This window comes from Callospermophilus lateralis, chromosome X (assembly GCF_048772815.1).
Source record: "Callospermophilus lateralis isolate mCalLat2 chromosome X, mCalLat2.hap1, whole genome shotgun sequence".
Taxonomy (NCBI): domain Eukaryota; kingdom Metazoa; phylum Chordata; class Mammalia; order Rodentia; family Sciuridae; genus Callospermophilus; species Callospermophilus lateralis.
In genome coordinates, this window is record NC_135325.1 from 55,303,490 (window position 1) to 55,317,006 (window position 13,517).

At 40.2% G+C, this 13,517-nt stretch overlaps 1 protein-coding gene across 1 annotated transcript in view; it reads left to right on the top strand.

Annotated features, from left to right (window-relative positions):
- The first annotated feature begins 3,502 nt into the window (after positions 1-3,502).
- Eda2r (ectodysplasin A2 receptor) overlaps positions 3,503-13,517 on the top strand; it is a 34,800-nt gene continuing 24,785 nt past the window's right edge. Inside the window, exons 1-2 of the mRNA XM_077107278.1 lie at positions 3,503-3,556; positions 8,681-8,732. The gene's annotated coding sequence lies outside the window, so the exon portion shown is untranslated. The remainder of the gene's footprint in view (positions 3,557-8,680; positions 8,733-13,517) is intronic.

Genomic DNA, 13,517 nt, shown 5'->3' on the forward strand with positions numbered 1-13,517 from the left:
GAAGTCAGAGAAACCCTTTGTTTGGGATTAGTCTGTTTTGGGTAAATAAAATAATTCCTGCCCATTATGAAAGGAAAGGTTGCAGGGAGTCCCCAAGAAATAAGCTGACCCAGCTTCAGTTCTGATTGACCATGAAGCTAGAATAACTCAGAGCTGAGAGCCTTAATCCTACCCACTGCCACACTGCACCGCACATACTTGGGGCTAACCCTGAGGCAAAGTCTACCTAGTGGAGTCCAAAAGTCTCTGGAAATTTCCTTAACATATATTAGGGTATTCAGGAAAGTATTGTAAGAAATTATAAGATAACATTTGAGTATAAATATGGAGGAAGTGAGGGAAGGAATCATGAAGATAGCTTGGGAAAAAATGTCTAGGCTGAAAGAGAGCAAGTGCACAGACCAGCCTGCAGCATGCTTTGAGTGTTAGAATAAATAGCAAAGAGGCCAGTATGGTTGAGTATGGTCGTCAAGGGGAGTGCTAGGAATGAGATTAGAGATATATGGGAAGACTGATGAGAGTGGGCTTAAGTGGGGCAGATTGTAGACTCTCATTGATGATAGTCAAGGACCTTGACATATACTAGGACTAACAAAACAGCAGAATGGTTTGGACAGACTTGGACTGATTTATGTTTTCAAAGGGTCACTGTGCTGCTCTACTGAGAATTGACTGTAGTAGTGTAACTATAAGATCAAGGAGTCCTGTAATGATTATTTTCACTAAAGTAATTACAGTGAAGGTACTGAGAAGATGTGGCATTGGAAATATTTTGGAGACAGAGATGATTGGATGTGCTGATGGATTGAATATGAGGTGAAAAAAAAAAGAGTCAAGGATGATTCCAATGCTTTTAGCTTGATTGGTTATTTTAAGGTTAAATTAATTAATCCATGCAAAACAGTTGGAACAGTGCCTGAAAAGTGCTCTGTGAGGGCCAGCTATCATAGTATTATTGGACAAGATGTGGTGGAAGGTAATGTTAGCTTCATATTTTTTGCTTTTAGTCATTTTCTAAATAATCTGACAAAAGCTAGTACCCTCTGAAGTTTCCTTAGTACCTTCATCTCAGGTTGATTTCAGTATTCCAGGCAGTGTCATGAGTACAAGAAACCTCTTTATCCATAAGGAATAGTAATCACTATTTCATAGGACTTTTTTAAGTTACAAAGAGGCACATTTGCATGATTTATAGATGAGTGTTAAAGAATTGGTCACCAGCTTATGCCATTATTGAGAAGTGGTGGAATTTCTAAAAGGTAAGGTCTAGTGGGAAGCCTTCTGGTCATTGGGGATATGCCCTCAAGGGAGGCAATGGGACCCAGATCTCTTCCGCTTTCTCTCTTTTGCATCCTGCCAATAAAGTGATTGGTATTTGCCCCACTATAACCCCACACCCTGTCATGATGCGCTCCTCCCTTGCCACAGATCCAAAAGCTAATAGGGTCAACAAAACATGGACTGAAACCTCCAAAACTATGAGCTAAAATAAACATTTCCTGTACATACATTTGTTATCTCAGGTATTTTGTTTCAGTAATGGAATGCTGACAAACACAACAGATGCTCAGTAAAGGCTATCCCTGACCACCTTCTAGAATCTTCATTTTGAAATTTTCTGTGTCCCAGTAGCATCTGCATCACTTGGGAGCTCTGTTAGAAAGTCAAAATTTTGGCCACCACAGCAGAGCTACTAAATCAGAATTTGTGTTTTAATAAAATCCCTAAGTGATTCTGTGTATATATTAACATGTAAAAAGCACTGCTCTAGAGTTTCAAGGTCATCTATTCTAAGAATCTCTTTAGGTTACAAAGGCTGAGAGAGAAAGATACTCACTTGATTTTAACACATGAAGTTAATTTTGCCAAGACTCCTAAATCCAAAGCCAGGGTTCTTTGGGCTGTCTGTAAGCCAGATCTGGGTAGCACAAGATGGAGAAAAAGCAAAGGGCCCCTCTTTTGTGAAAGAGTCCACTCTCTGGGAGATAAAGCTGAGTTTTCCACCTGTAACTCTTCGTTTGCCTCCTCTGGGAAGAATTAAGAGTTACACAGCACAACTATTTTCATTTTAACCTCACAGATATAAGTACTCTAAATTGCTTATGTGTATGTGTGTGTGTGTGTGTGTGTGTGTGTGTACTATTTATATCTAATAAACATGTGTATATTATATTCTATGTCCCACTCATTGTTCTAATTTTCTTATATTTATTAACCCTATTTTTATATAAACTCATGCACTCCCCAAAATAATCCCAAGGAAGAGATTATTATTGTATCCATTTTACAAACAAATATGTTAAGATACAAAGTGGTTAAATAACTTGCTGGAGGTCACACAACAAGTAAGGAACAGACTTGAAATTACAACTCTGGCAATTCTCTTTCTATGCCTGATCCCACAACAGCAGTCTAAGTGATGACCACATTCTGGTCTGATTTTTATTTTTTGATACTGGGGTTGAACCCAGAGGTGATTAACCATTGAGCCTCATCTCTAGCCCTTTTTACTTTTTATTTTGAGATAGGGTCTCACTAAGTTGCTTAGAGCCTTTCTAAGTTCTCCTTCTTCCTGCACCCCAGTGCCCTTTTACTCTGTATCCCATAGTTTAACCCTTTTTTGATTTTGTATCAAAGACTTAGTTTTCTTAAGCAATTTTTGTTTCACACAAAATTGACAGGAAGCTACAGAAATTTTCTGTTTACTCCCTATCCCCACACAAGCATAGCTTCATGCATTTTATACTGCTTATTGTTCTCTGTGTCTAGTCTGTCCTAACCCCTCTTCAAGTTCTTCAAGGTCAGGGACAACATCCCAGGATTTCCCCACTGCTGCCAGCGAAATCATAACCTTATAAACTCCCAAAGGGTGATTATTAGAATGACTAGGTAGTCCACCCTCTTCCCTGTACAGAGACTTAGGGCTCCACAAAGGCGAAGGGTGTGCAGAAAGTCAGAGCGAAGTCCAGAAGTCAGTTTTCCTTAATTTTCAGTGGTCTTTCCCCAGCTTCAGGTTACCTCTCCTCCCTCCAGTCAAAAGTTTTCTGAAGCGATTTTTTTTTTTTTAAGGCAGGATCAGAGCTGGGAAGTAGCTGTTCCGTGTGTCTAAAAATCCTTACTTTTGCAACACTAAGTTTGCCTGTCAATCTCCAGCCTTGCTAACTCATGCACAAAACTTTGAAGAGCGGAGCTCCATTTAGCTGCCTCCAACCACTTGACCCTCCCTCCTTTCCCACAGACTGGGCTGAACCAAACTCCCTGGCCCTCTGCCGTCACGCCCCCGCTTCAGTCCCAGGAGCTTTGCAACTCCAGCCCAATCAGTGGCTCGGTCACTGTTTACCCCCCAGACTCACTGTGTCCTTTTCGGGGGCGGGGTTTCTTTGCATAGCCACGCCTAGACACATCAGATAATCCAATAGCTGCCCCGGAAACCTCACAGGGGCGGGGGAAGTAGGCTTAGCTTGAAAGGAATAGAGGGTGGATTTGATCCGCTGTTGCTACACGTGGATATGAAATGAGTGGAGCGGAGCTTTGATAGCAACGGATTTCATCTACTGTGAGTGCGATATGCTTGCTGGGGACTGAGGGGCAGGGGCTGAGCGGGATGTTTGCTCTGTGTTGAAGTGATTTTGTCTGGGAATTCCATTGTTGTGATGGTAAGATCCATCCTTCCATCTGTTACTGGGCACGTGTGGGAGCACACCCTGGAGTGGCAAGCCGGCCGGAACCTGTGGTATTTACGTTTGGAAGTACAGGACCGGGTCAGGATTTCCATGTTTGTGTGCTGCAAAGTCAGAATGGTTGGAAAGGCATCCCCTGGCTCTCTACCAGTTCATCCGTTTGTACAGGGAACACTATCTGAAGTGCCAGGAACCTAGGCTGATATTCTTACAGCCTTAGCGAACCAATACCCCGCTGTAAGAGCCTTCTTACTGGACCTGGATGGCCACTGGGAACATGCCCGGACTTGTCAAACCACCTTGAGCATCTGGGCTTGGGAGATAAGGAAGAGGAGGAGGCTGGGAGTTAGCAGAAGGGAGGAGGGGGTGGATCAGATATGTGCAGCATCCCTGAGGGAAGCTAAACTGCTGGCCCACCCACGTGGTCCCTGGGCAAGTCAGGGCTTGTGTAAAGAGCATGCTGGCTCTGTATGGGGGCTTTCAGTCCACCCCCTCACCCGCGCGCCTGGGTTTCACTTGATCCCTCACTCCTGGAAGCTGAGCCCGGGGCAATGATATTTTGATCCTGCCTCACCCCAAACACTGGCCAAAGCCCAGGCAGCTGTGAGAACTGGGGGGACAAGAAGAGACCCGCCAGAGAACAGGCTGGGAAAATAGACTGAAGGGTCTGATTTGGACAGGTGTTGGTAGCACTGGCCAATGTCATACAGGGTAGCCGGGGTAGAGACATGTGGAACATCTCCTCTAGATAACTCTTCTGACCCTTCCTTCACTTCAATATTCCTTCAATTTAACTTAACAACCTTATTAAAGACTTACTCTGGGCCATCAAGTTTGAGACAGTGAGAAGTGCAAAATCTAGGTTGTGACCAATGGGGCTTGTCAGGCTCATCATGGGTAGAAGAACCCAAGTAAATATAATAGAAGATAGATCTTAAGGAGCAAAGTGCTCTGAGGTTCTCAAGTAAGGATCCTATCAACTTGAGTTAGAAAAAATCTGAGAACCTTTTGGATTGTTTTTTGAAATAATAACACCTGTCAGCACTCCAGAGGCAAACTCTTTGGATTCAGATTCCATCCCCACCATTTATTAACTGGTGTGCCCTTGAACAAACAGAATTACTTCCCCCTCTCTGAGCTTTAGTAAACTCCAGGCTAAAGTGGAGATAATAATAGCACCTACCTCATTGGGTTGTTGTGAGGATTAAATGAGATAATCCATGTAAAATACTTGCACATGCTTAGCACAGTGGCTGGCCCAAAATAAGCACTCAATAAATGTTAACTATTATTATTTAAGCTACACGGAGGAGTACAGATAGGATTTCAACAGGTGGAGAATAGGAGAGAAGGCAGTTTAAGCAAAGAAAACAACAGGAACAACTGTTTGAATACAGGGAAGCTTGGAGCACGTGAAAAGAACACCAACTGAGATGGATTTTAACTTACAATTAGGAGAAGAGTGGAAGTTAAAGTTGCCATGTTAGATTGGTGGTAAACCACAAAAGACTTTGGATATTTCAGTTTCAATTTGATTTGGCAGACAGTGGATAGCTATTAAGAGTTTCTGAGCTAAAGAAAAACAGATCTGTACTATAGGAAGAATAATCTTATGAACATAAGTCAGCCATATTGGAATAGAAGAAATCAAGAGGTGGATAAATTATATACAGAGAGGGGACAAGGCCTTGGAGCTGAGGTGGTGGCTGTGGGACTGGAAAGGAGGCAGTTCATTTATCAAGGTATCACATAAATTGAATCTTCAGAAATTTGAAGTTGATAAATTATATGGGCTTAAAAAAGAAGAGTGTGAGATTCAGAATCTCTTGGATTCTGCTCTCTTCCCTGCTCTTTGAAAGAGCCCATTCCATTCAAGGAAAGCCTTGACTGTTAAATCTTTTCCTTTTTGGTAATCTGGACTTGGTTTACAAACCTATGACTTGACGCTAGATGTCCTAATTATTCTCTCTGGGGCCACCCAGAGAAGTCTGCTCTTTATCTTCCTTGAGAGGTCTTCAAAGATCTGAAGATCAGAGGCCAGATTACCTACATTTTCTGACCCTAGGTCAAAACACTCAAATTGCTTCCATTTCTCACATGACATGGAGTCAAATCAGATATGTGTCTGAGGTTTTGAACTATTTAAATTGGGGTGGTAACACCTTCATAATGATGTGGAACACTGTGAAAGTAACATGATGGGTGAATGTGAGAAAAAAATTATTATGTATTTTTTAAACCATAATCCCAATGACACCTCAACCCAACTAGGGAAGGCAGAGAAATGAAACTTGCCAGATAGTTAGTATGTGTCTGAGCCAAGATTAGAATCACTTTTTTTTTTAACTTCAAGTTTGTTTGTTTGTTTTTTGATTTTCAGTAGCTATTTGGGTTTATGGCGACAGCTAAGCAATTAGATCAGCTCTGGCACTAGAGAAGGAGGCAAGAGGAAGTAAGATCCTCCAATCACCTTATGCCAGACATTCCTTTGAAAGTTCTCTTGAAACCATTCAGGGAACAAAGTTCCTAGACGCAGGGGAAAGGCCTGTGACTGGCCACATGACTTTCCTTCAATATCTTATTGACCTACTCCACTTGAATGCCTTCTGAAGATGGTGAGACATCTTTTGGAGCTATTTCTCAGAGCTAAAGCTTAATTTTGAAGCAGAAGATATTTTTCTTTGCTCTCTTTCTGAAAATCCATGTATTTTCCCTTTGGGAGCTTAACAGGAAGGATATAGGTAATTCTTGCCATCAGTCTATAAAAGGACCGTAACTATTCTGTGCTCCTGGGAGATATGAGGATGGCCATAATCTGTCTTGGATTAGAGTTAACAGTATATACAATTTCCCCACCAGACATGATTTCCTACAGGTGGAAACCTCTGGTTTTCCCTCCTGTTACTAAGTTCTAATAGAATTCCTAGCATTGAAGGCACTTATCAAGTGAGTTTTGAGTGACTCGAAATCCATCCTGGAGTGTTAACAGGTATTATGTCCCTCAAGTATCCCCAAAAATCATAATACCATTCTCACAAATAAAAGAATTGCCATGTAATATATGGTGGAATTAAGCAGTAACATGTCATTGCTTCCAGGAGGTTGTTAGTCACTATGGTAGATGAGCCAAAAGAGTGGGCAGCACTGCTTCCCTTCCATGAGCCACCTTTCCCTGACCCAGTCCACCCTTTGGATTTGTTCTGTTTAGGGTAAAATGAGCCAATGTTAGGTTGTGGGTGTGAAGACAAGAAGCTGAAACCTTGGTAACATGGTCACTGAGAAATCAATCCAGAAGCTAGGCCCATTTCTCTCTTTATTTATGGGAAATAAACAAGCCACTGGCCCTGAACATGGAGACTTGGATTTTAGTCCCAACTCTGCCACTAACCAACTATGTGACTTTGGGAAAATTCTATTCCTTCTCTAAGCCTCAGTTTCTTCATCTGGACCATAAGGGAATTGAGTTAGTTTACACTGAAGAATCCTTTTAGAATTCTGTGACTCTATATTTCTAATTGTTTAATAGTTTGAAAAGTTTAAACAGTTTTCAAAGAGAAGGAAAAATATATTAGAATGTGCTGCTTTGTGAGTACTGAGCTGCCTGTTACTAAAGAAGTTCAAGCAGAAATAGATGGGATTCCTTTACTGGGTGACAAGCAGCTGGGACTAAGATGAGTTTTAAACTCACTTTGACTCTAAATTGTCAGAGGCTGGAAATTATTTCAGAGAATGGGTATTTACATATGAAACAACAAGTTTCTTCTTTTCAGTTTCACCTAACCCTCTCAAACTCATTGTGTTGTATTTCTTTCTTCCATTTCTTAGACTTCTTTTTAAAGGGCAATAAATATTTTGACAGAAGTATCACATCCTGTACAAATAGGTCTCATTCTATGGGTTTATTCACCATGTCTTACCATAAGGATGTTTGTTGCCCTAGGTTTTATGCAAATACCCTCCTTCTTTAGAATGTTTCATTCCCTGGCCTATGAGGAAGGTATGGAATAAATGAACTTGGATTGTTAGGGGGAAAAGGGGATTGTTTTTATTGCTGTATTCAGAGAGATACAATTATTCTAGATTGCTTGGTAAATTAGACAGGGTGGAGACAATGTGGGGCAAGACCAAAAAATTAATAGAAATCAGAAATTAGAACACTGAATTTTGTCTGGTTCCCAGCTTTGCAAAGAAATGAATTCAAGTCCCAGCTGGGACAACTCAGCCAAAAGCCTCCTTGGGAAGTTAATGAATCTCCACTTTCAGTACTGCTGGTGGAGTAACTAATTTTTGATGATACAATAATTTCATGGTGTCTTATGGTGGTCAGTACACAAATAAGTGACTCACTTTGGCTAGGGTGACAGTAGAGCAAAGTGGAGGCTTTGAGTTTTGGCTAAATGTTGGTCTGGCCTGAGGCTTGTCTCCAGTGCCCTTTGCTCCCAAGTTCTGGGTGGGATAATAACAACAATCATAGCAACTCCTTACATGTGTAACACAATCAGGAGTTTCCAGAGTACTCTCACATACATTATCTCATTTTTCCCTGGAACATCATCCAGGGTATTTTTGGTGTCTTTGCTCCCACTAGGGAAGATTGTCTCAGCAATCATTAAAAGAATATTTCTCCTTATAATCAGCTCAAAGTTTATTGGTCTTAATTTCATCCCATTTGTTTTGTTAAATATGTCTATATTTTCAGTTGCACAATTCTTTTTCTCCTTTTAAAAAGTCTTTTTCACTCATTGCCAGACTCTAACCAAATATTTATATATTTTAGCTTTTACTTTTACTTAATTTACAGTGCTAAGCTCCATTTGTCTTTTGAGCTTTGTGCTTTCTTTGCAGTGTGTGTGTGTGTGTGTTTTGAAAAAGAAGCACTTGACTCATATGGTTAGTGTTTGCCTTTGGTGAGTGAAAATGGACAGTTCAATTGGTTATTAATTCTTTCTGTACTGTGACAACTTCTTTTAATATGATTATTTTTTTCTTTTCTCCCACAGCTGGGACATTACTTCTCACTTTGTACACTGGAATAAAAGACACAGCAAACAGGTGAGGTTTCTTTAATTTTGCACCAGCTCCCTTCATTTACCCTTGTTGTTATGCTAATCCTGATTTAGCTGGACCAGATGTTACTATCACTAACAGTTAAAATTCTTCAGCCATTTTGGAAATAGAGAGTGAAACCTGTTAAAAACTATAGTAACCACCTCTGAGTTATTTCTATTCCAGGCACATATTTTAGCATACTTGAACATAAAAATGCAATTTACTTTCATCACACACACACATGAAGTAAACTTAAAATAACACATCCCCAGTCCTGAACACTCCTCCACCTCCTTATATTCACAGCTGACACTATTTCTTACCCTAATTTTTCAAAGTTTGTCATTTACTATCTTTACTATCCTGTCCCGTTTCTGTTCTTTCTTCCCTGGCTTACCCTACTTGTTTACCAATGGTTGTTATTCCTCTTCTAGAATTAAATATGGGTGTCACTCAATGTTTTGTTCTTAGCATTCTTCTTTATCCACCTGATCCTCTGCCACAATTTACCTAGGCCAGTGGTTCGTGTGTGTGTGTGTGTGTGTGTGTGTGTGTGTGTATGTGTGTGTGTGTGTGTGTGTGTGTGTGGCTGGGGATTGAACCCAGGGCTTTGTGCATGCAAGGCAAGCATTCTACCAACTGAGCTATATCCCAAGCCCAAAGCCAGTGGTTCTTAAACCCCAGAGGTTTTGATTTATTAAGTCTTGGGAACTGGTATTTTTTTAAAAGTCTCACAGAATTGATTTCTGATATGAAGTCATGAGCAAGCATGACTGTTCTGGTCTTATACACATGACTTGTCTGTAACTCCAAACTATGTTCTATATACTTTTGTTGCATGCTGGACATGACCATTGCAATGTTCTTCTGTCCCCTCCAACTCTTCATACTTAGTAAGGTTGAAAAATAGTGTATTACCTTTTTCCTACCAAGCAAGTCCCCCACAATCTTCATGATCCTGAGATTCTTATGGTTTCCCATCCAGCAACTCCCAGAAATTTCTCTAGTTAATATCTTTTTCTTGGTGCTCACTTTGTAAGGTCTATATCTCCTAATGCCACTTCCTCTCTATTTCTATTGCTACCACCCTTGTCCTGGCCCTCTTATCTAAGGCTTGAATAGTAATCCTGTCAAACCATTATTTTAAAGCACAATCAAATTAGTATTCAAAAATGTGGTTTTTGGCCCACACAAAATATCACTGAAGAAAAATGAAATTTCAGTGAAGGCTGGGAAGATCTCTATTCCCTATTTTAGTTCAGTACTACTTCGGAAAGCATGTCTCATCCATAGGCCCTAAATTATCTTTGAATACTTCTTACTAACTAAATAAACTTAAAGTAATACTTTTTCTCTGAACCTCATTTTTTTTCTCTTTGTAAGTATGTTAATTGGTGATAATAATCCTTAGTTTCCTCCTTGGGTTATTGTGAAGGTCTGTTAAGTAAATCAATATGAAACCCCTCATGAACTGTGAAATCTTTCACTCAGGCAAAAGATTGTAACCTTTATTCTGTAGATTTCCACCATTTGCTCATCAACCAGTATTTATTTAGTGCTCTATATGTCATGTACTGTTCTAATCACCAAATATGAAGTAGTGAACATGGCAGGCATCCCATCTCATGGTGTTTACATTCTAGTTAGGGAAAGCACGGACAATAAAAATAATCACAATATTTGACAGGCCAGAAGGTCATAAGTGCTATAGGGGATAATAAAACAGGAAAGGGGGATAAGTAGTATGATAGGAAATTCAATTTTAAAATAGTGGTCAGAAAGGCCTTACCAAGATAATGTTACAAGGACAAAGAACTGAAGAGGTTGAGGGCACTGGTCATGGGCAAGAATATTCCTGTCTTGAGCAGGTGTGATGGGCCTAAGGTGAGAGCATTCCTAGGAAATTTGAAGAATAGGAAGGTGGCCAGCATGCCTGCAGTGAAGAAAATAAGGAGAGCAGGGGCCAAAGAAGTAATTGAGGAAGTTGAGGTAGGCAAATTGTCTAAGGCCTCAGTATTCATTGGGGGCACTTGACTTTTATGAGTGGAAGTAGGAGTTGCTAATGGAATTAGAAGTTGGAGATGACATGATGTAGCATATTTTAAAATCTTCATACCACCTTCATCCCCTTTACCTTTCTCATTTTTTTAGACCCCCACCCCGAAAAAATTGGGTATGACACAGGTTACTTCTCCATAGAATTCCTTCTGTTATATGGGGGATGGGTAAACCTTTTATGACTGCACCTTATATTCAGACAAAACAGACATGGTCAGACCCAAAAGAGTCTCCTTATCAATATAATAGTTTAAACTTTAACTACACATGAGAATCACCTGGGGAGCTGTATAAATTCCAGATCTTCAGGTCACACTCCAGACTAATCACATCAGATCCTCAGGGTTGAGTCCCAAGTATCAGTATATTCTGGAGCTCCCAAGATGCAGCCAATAGCAAGCACCACTGGTTTAAGAGATTGGCTAAGCAAGCTCCCTTATGTTACAAACAGGAACCTCAGACCTGGCATTGGGTAGTCATATGCTCCAGGTGGTAGAGCTGGGCCTGGGACCATTCACCATACTGACTTGAAACAGGAAATATAAAATTCACAAACAGTGGGGCTGGGAGAAGATGTTTGGTAGTTTGGAAGTAGCTTATGAGCAAGAGAAGGTTGGGATAGGAGTGACTGTTGGCCAACCCAGAAAGGGGAAGGCTGACAGCCACCAATAAATGGTAAAGAAACATCTGGCTGATAGGCCCAACATCTGAAAATGATGAAGGCATTGTAGTGATAAGAAATTTGATTTTCAAGAAAGGAGTATTCTCAAAGCCAGGTGGAGCAACTGCCTTGATTTTGCCAGTCCTGTGCACGTGGGTGGGTGAGTGGGCTCACAGGAGAGGAATGGGCAGGGCATGGACCAGCTGCTGTCTTCCTCACCCTTTCTAATCCCAGACCTTCTGCACTGTCCAGGCAAAGCAAATATCCTGAAGTCCTGAGTTCTTAATTTAGATTTGTCATCCTGTTCTGCCTACCCATCCTAGATAGAGAGGGCATGTTTCACTCCATAGGCATGTGTGCAAGTTGAGAAGAGCAGCAGCCGCAAGCTGTGGCCAGAGGCAGCTGCACCCCCAGCGCCTGAGCACCTCACATCCAGCAGAAACTTGGCCAGAAGCAATTATTCAGGGCACAATGAGCTAATGTGGGGATTATCATTAATGTCAGCCTCATTGCTTCTCCTCTTTCCTGTCTGCTACATTCTTACTCTTCTAGGTTATCTTTTGGGGAACCAGGGCAGAGGTAATGGGCAGGGACAGCATCCACATGACAAAGGCCAAATAAAGATACACTAGTCATGTGGCCACTTGTCAGCTCTCCTGATATATATAATTAACCAGATAGGTTTGGATTAAACAAAACATTACACTTAAAGGCACATAAAAGAATATTCATTGCAGCTTTCATTTTTTTTTCTTTTTCCTTTTTTGTATTTTGGGGCTAACTTAGACAAGGTGTATTGGAATAGTATAGGATAATTCACAATATTAAACAAAAAATGGAAGAACCATCATTTCTAAAAAATGAGATATGATTCACATATCACAAAAATTATCCTTTTTAAGTGTATAGAGTTTACTCAGTTTACTGAGTTTTGGTAATTCATACAACCATCATACAACCATTACTCCTCTCTAATTCCGGGTCATTTTATCACTACGTAAGAAATTCACATCCATTAATCACTCATTCCTTCCTTCCTCCAACCCCTGGAAAACACTAAATCTACTTCCTTTCTGTGGATTGCCTATTCTGAACTTTTTTATATAAATGAAATCATATAATATTTGCCCTTTTGTGTGTGACTTCTGTTACTTAGCATAATGTTTTCAAGGTTCGTCCACATTATTGCACCTATTAAGCACTTTATGTTTAGTTTAGTTTAGTTTAGTTTAGTTGTATCAGGGAATGAACCCAGGGGTGCTTAACCACTGACCTATATCCCCATCCTTTTTTTTAGTTTTGAATTTGACACGGTGCCTCACTAAGTTGCTGAGGCTGGCTTTGAATTTTTGATCTTCCTGCCTCAGCTTCCTGAGCCTCAGGGATTATAGGCATATGCTACTGTGCCTGGCTTTGTGGATTTTCACTTTTGCTGAATAATTTTTCATTGCATGGATAGACCAAGTTTTGTCTATGTGCTTATTTTAATTGACATTTGGGGTTTTTGTCTGCTTTTGTCTATTATGAATAATGCTTCTAGGAATATTCCTATATGAATTTAACATGTGCTTTCAATTCTTTGGGGTATATACTTAGGAATTGAATTGATGAGTCATGTAGTAACTCTATATTTAACACTTTGAGGAAGAAAAAATATACATTTTCTAAAGGGATAGCACCATGTTACATCTCACAAGCCTTATATCAGGGTGCCAATTTCTCTACATCCTCGACAACAACACTTCTTTGTCCAATCTTTTTATAGCCAGCCTAGTGCACATAAAGTGATACTTGCAGTTTTAATTTTTTAATCTTTACTTTTTTATTTTTATGTGGTGCTGAGGATCGAACCCAGGGCCTCATGTGTGTGAGGCAAGCACTCTACCACTGAGCCACAACCCTAGCCCTCTTGCAGTTTTAATTTGTATTCCCCTTATTATTAATGATACTGAGCACATTTTCATAGGCTGATTGGCATTTTTATATTTCTTGGATTAACATCTGTTTCAATACTTTACGCACTTTAAATTGTGTTGTCTGTGTTTAAGTTCTAAGTGTTCTTGGTATAT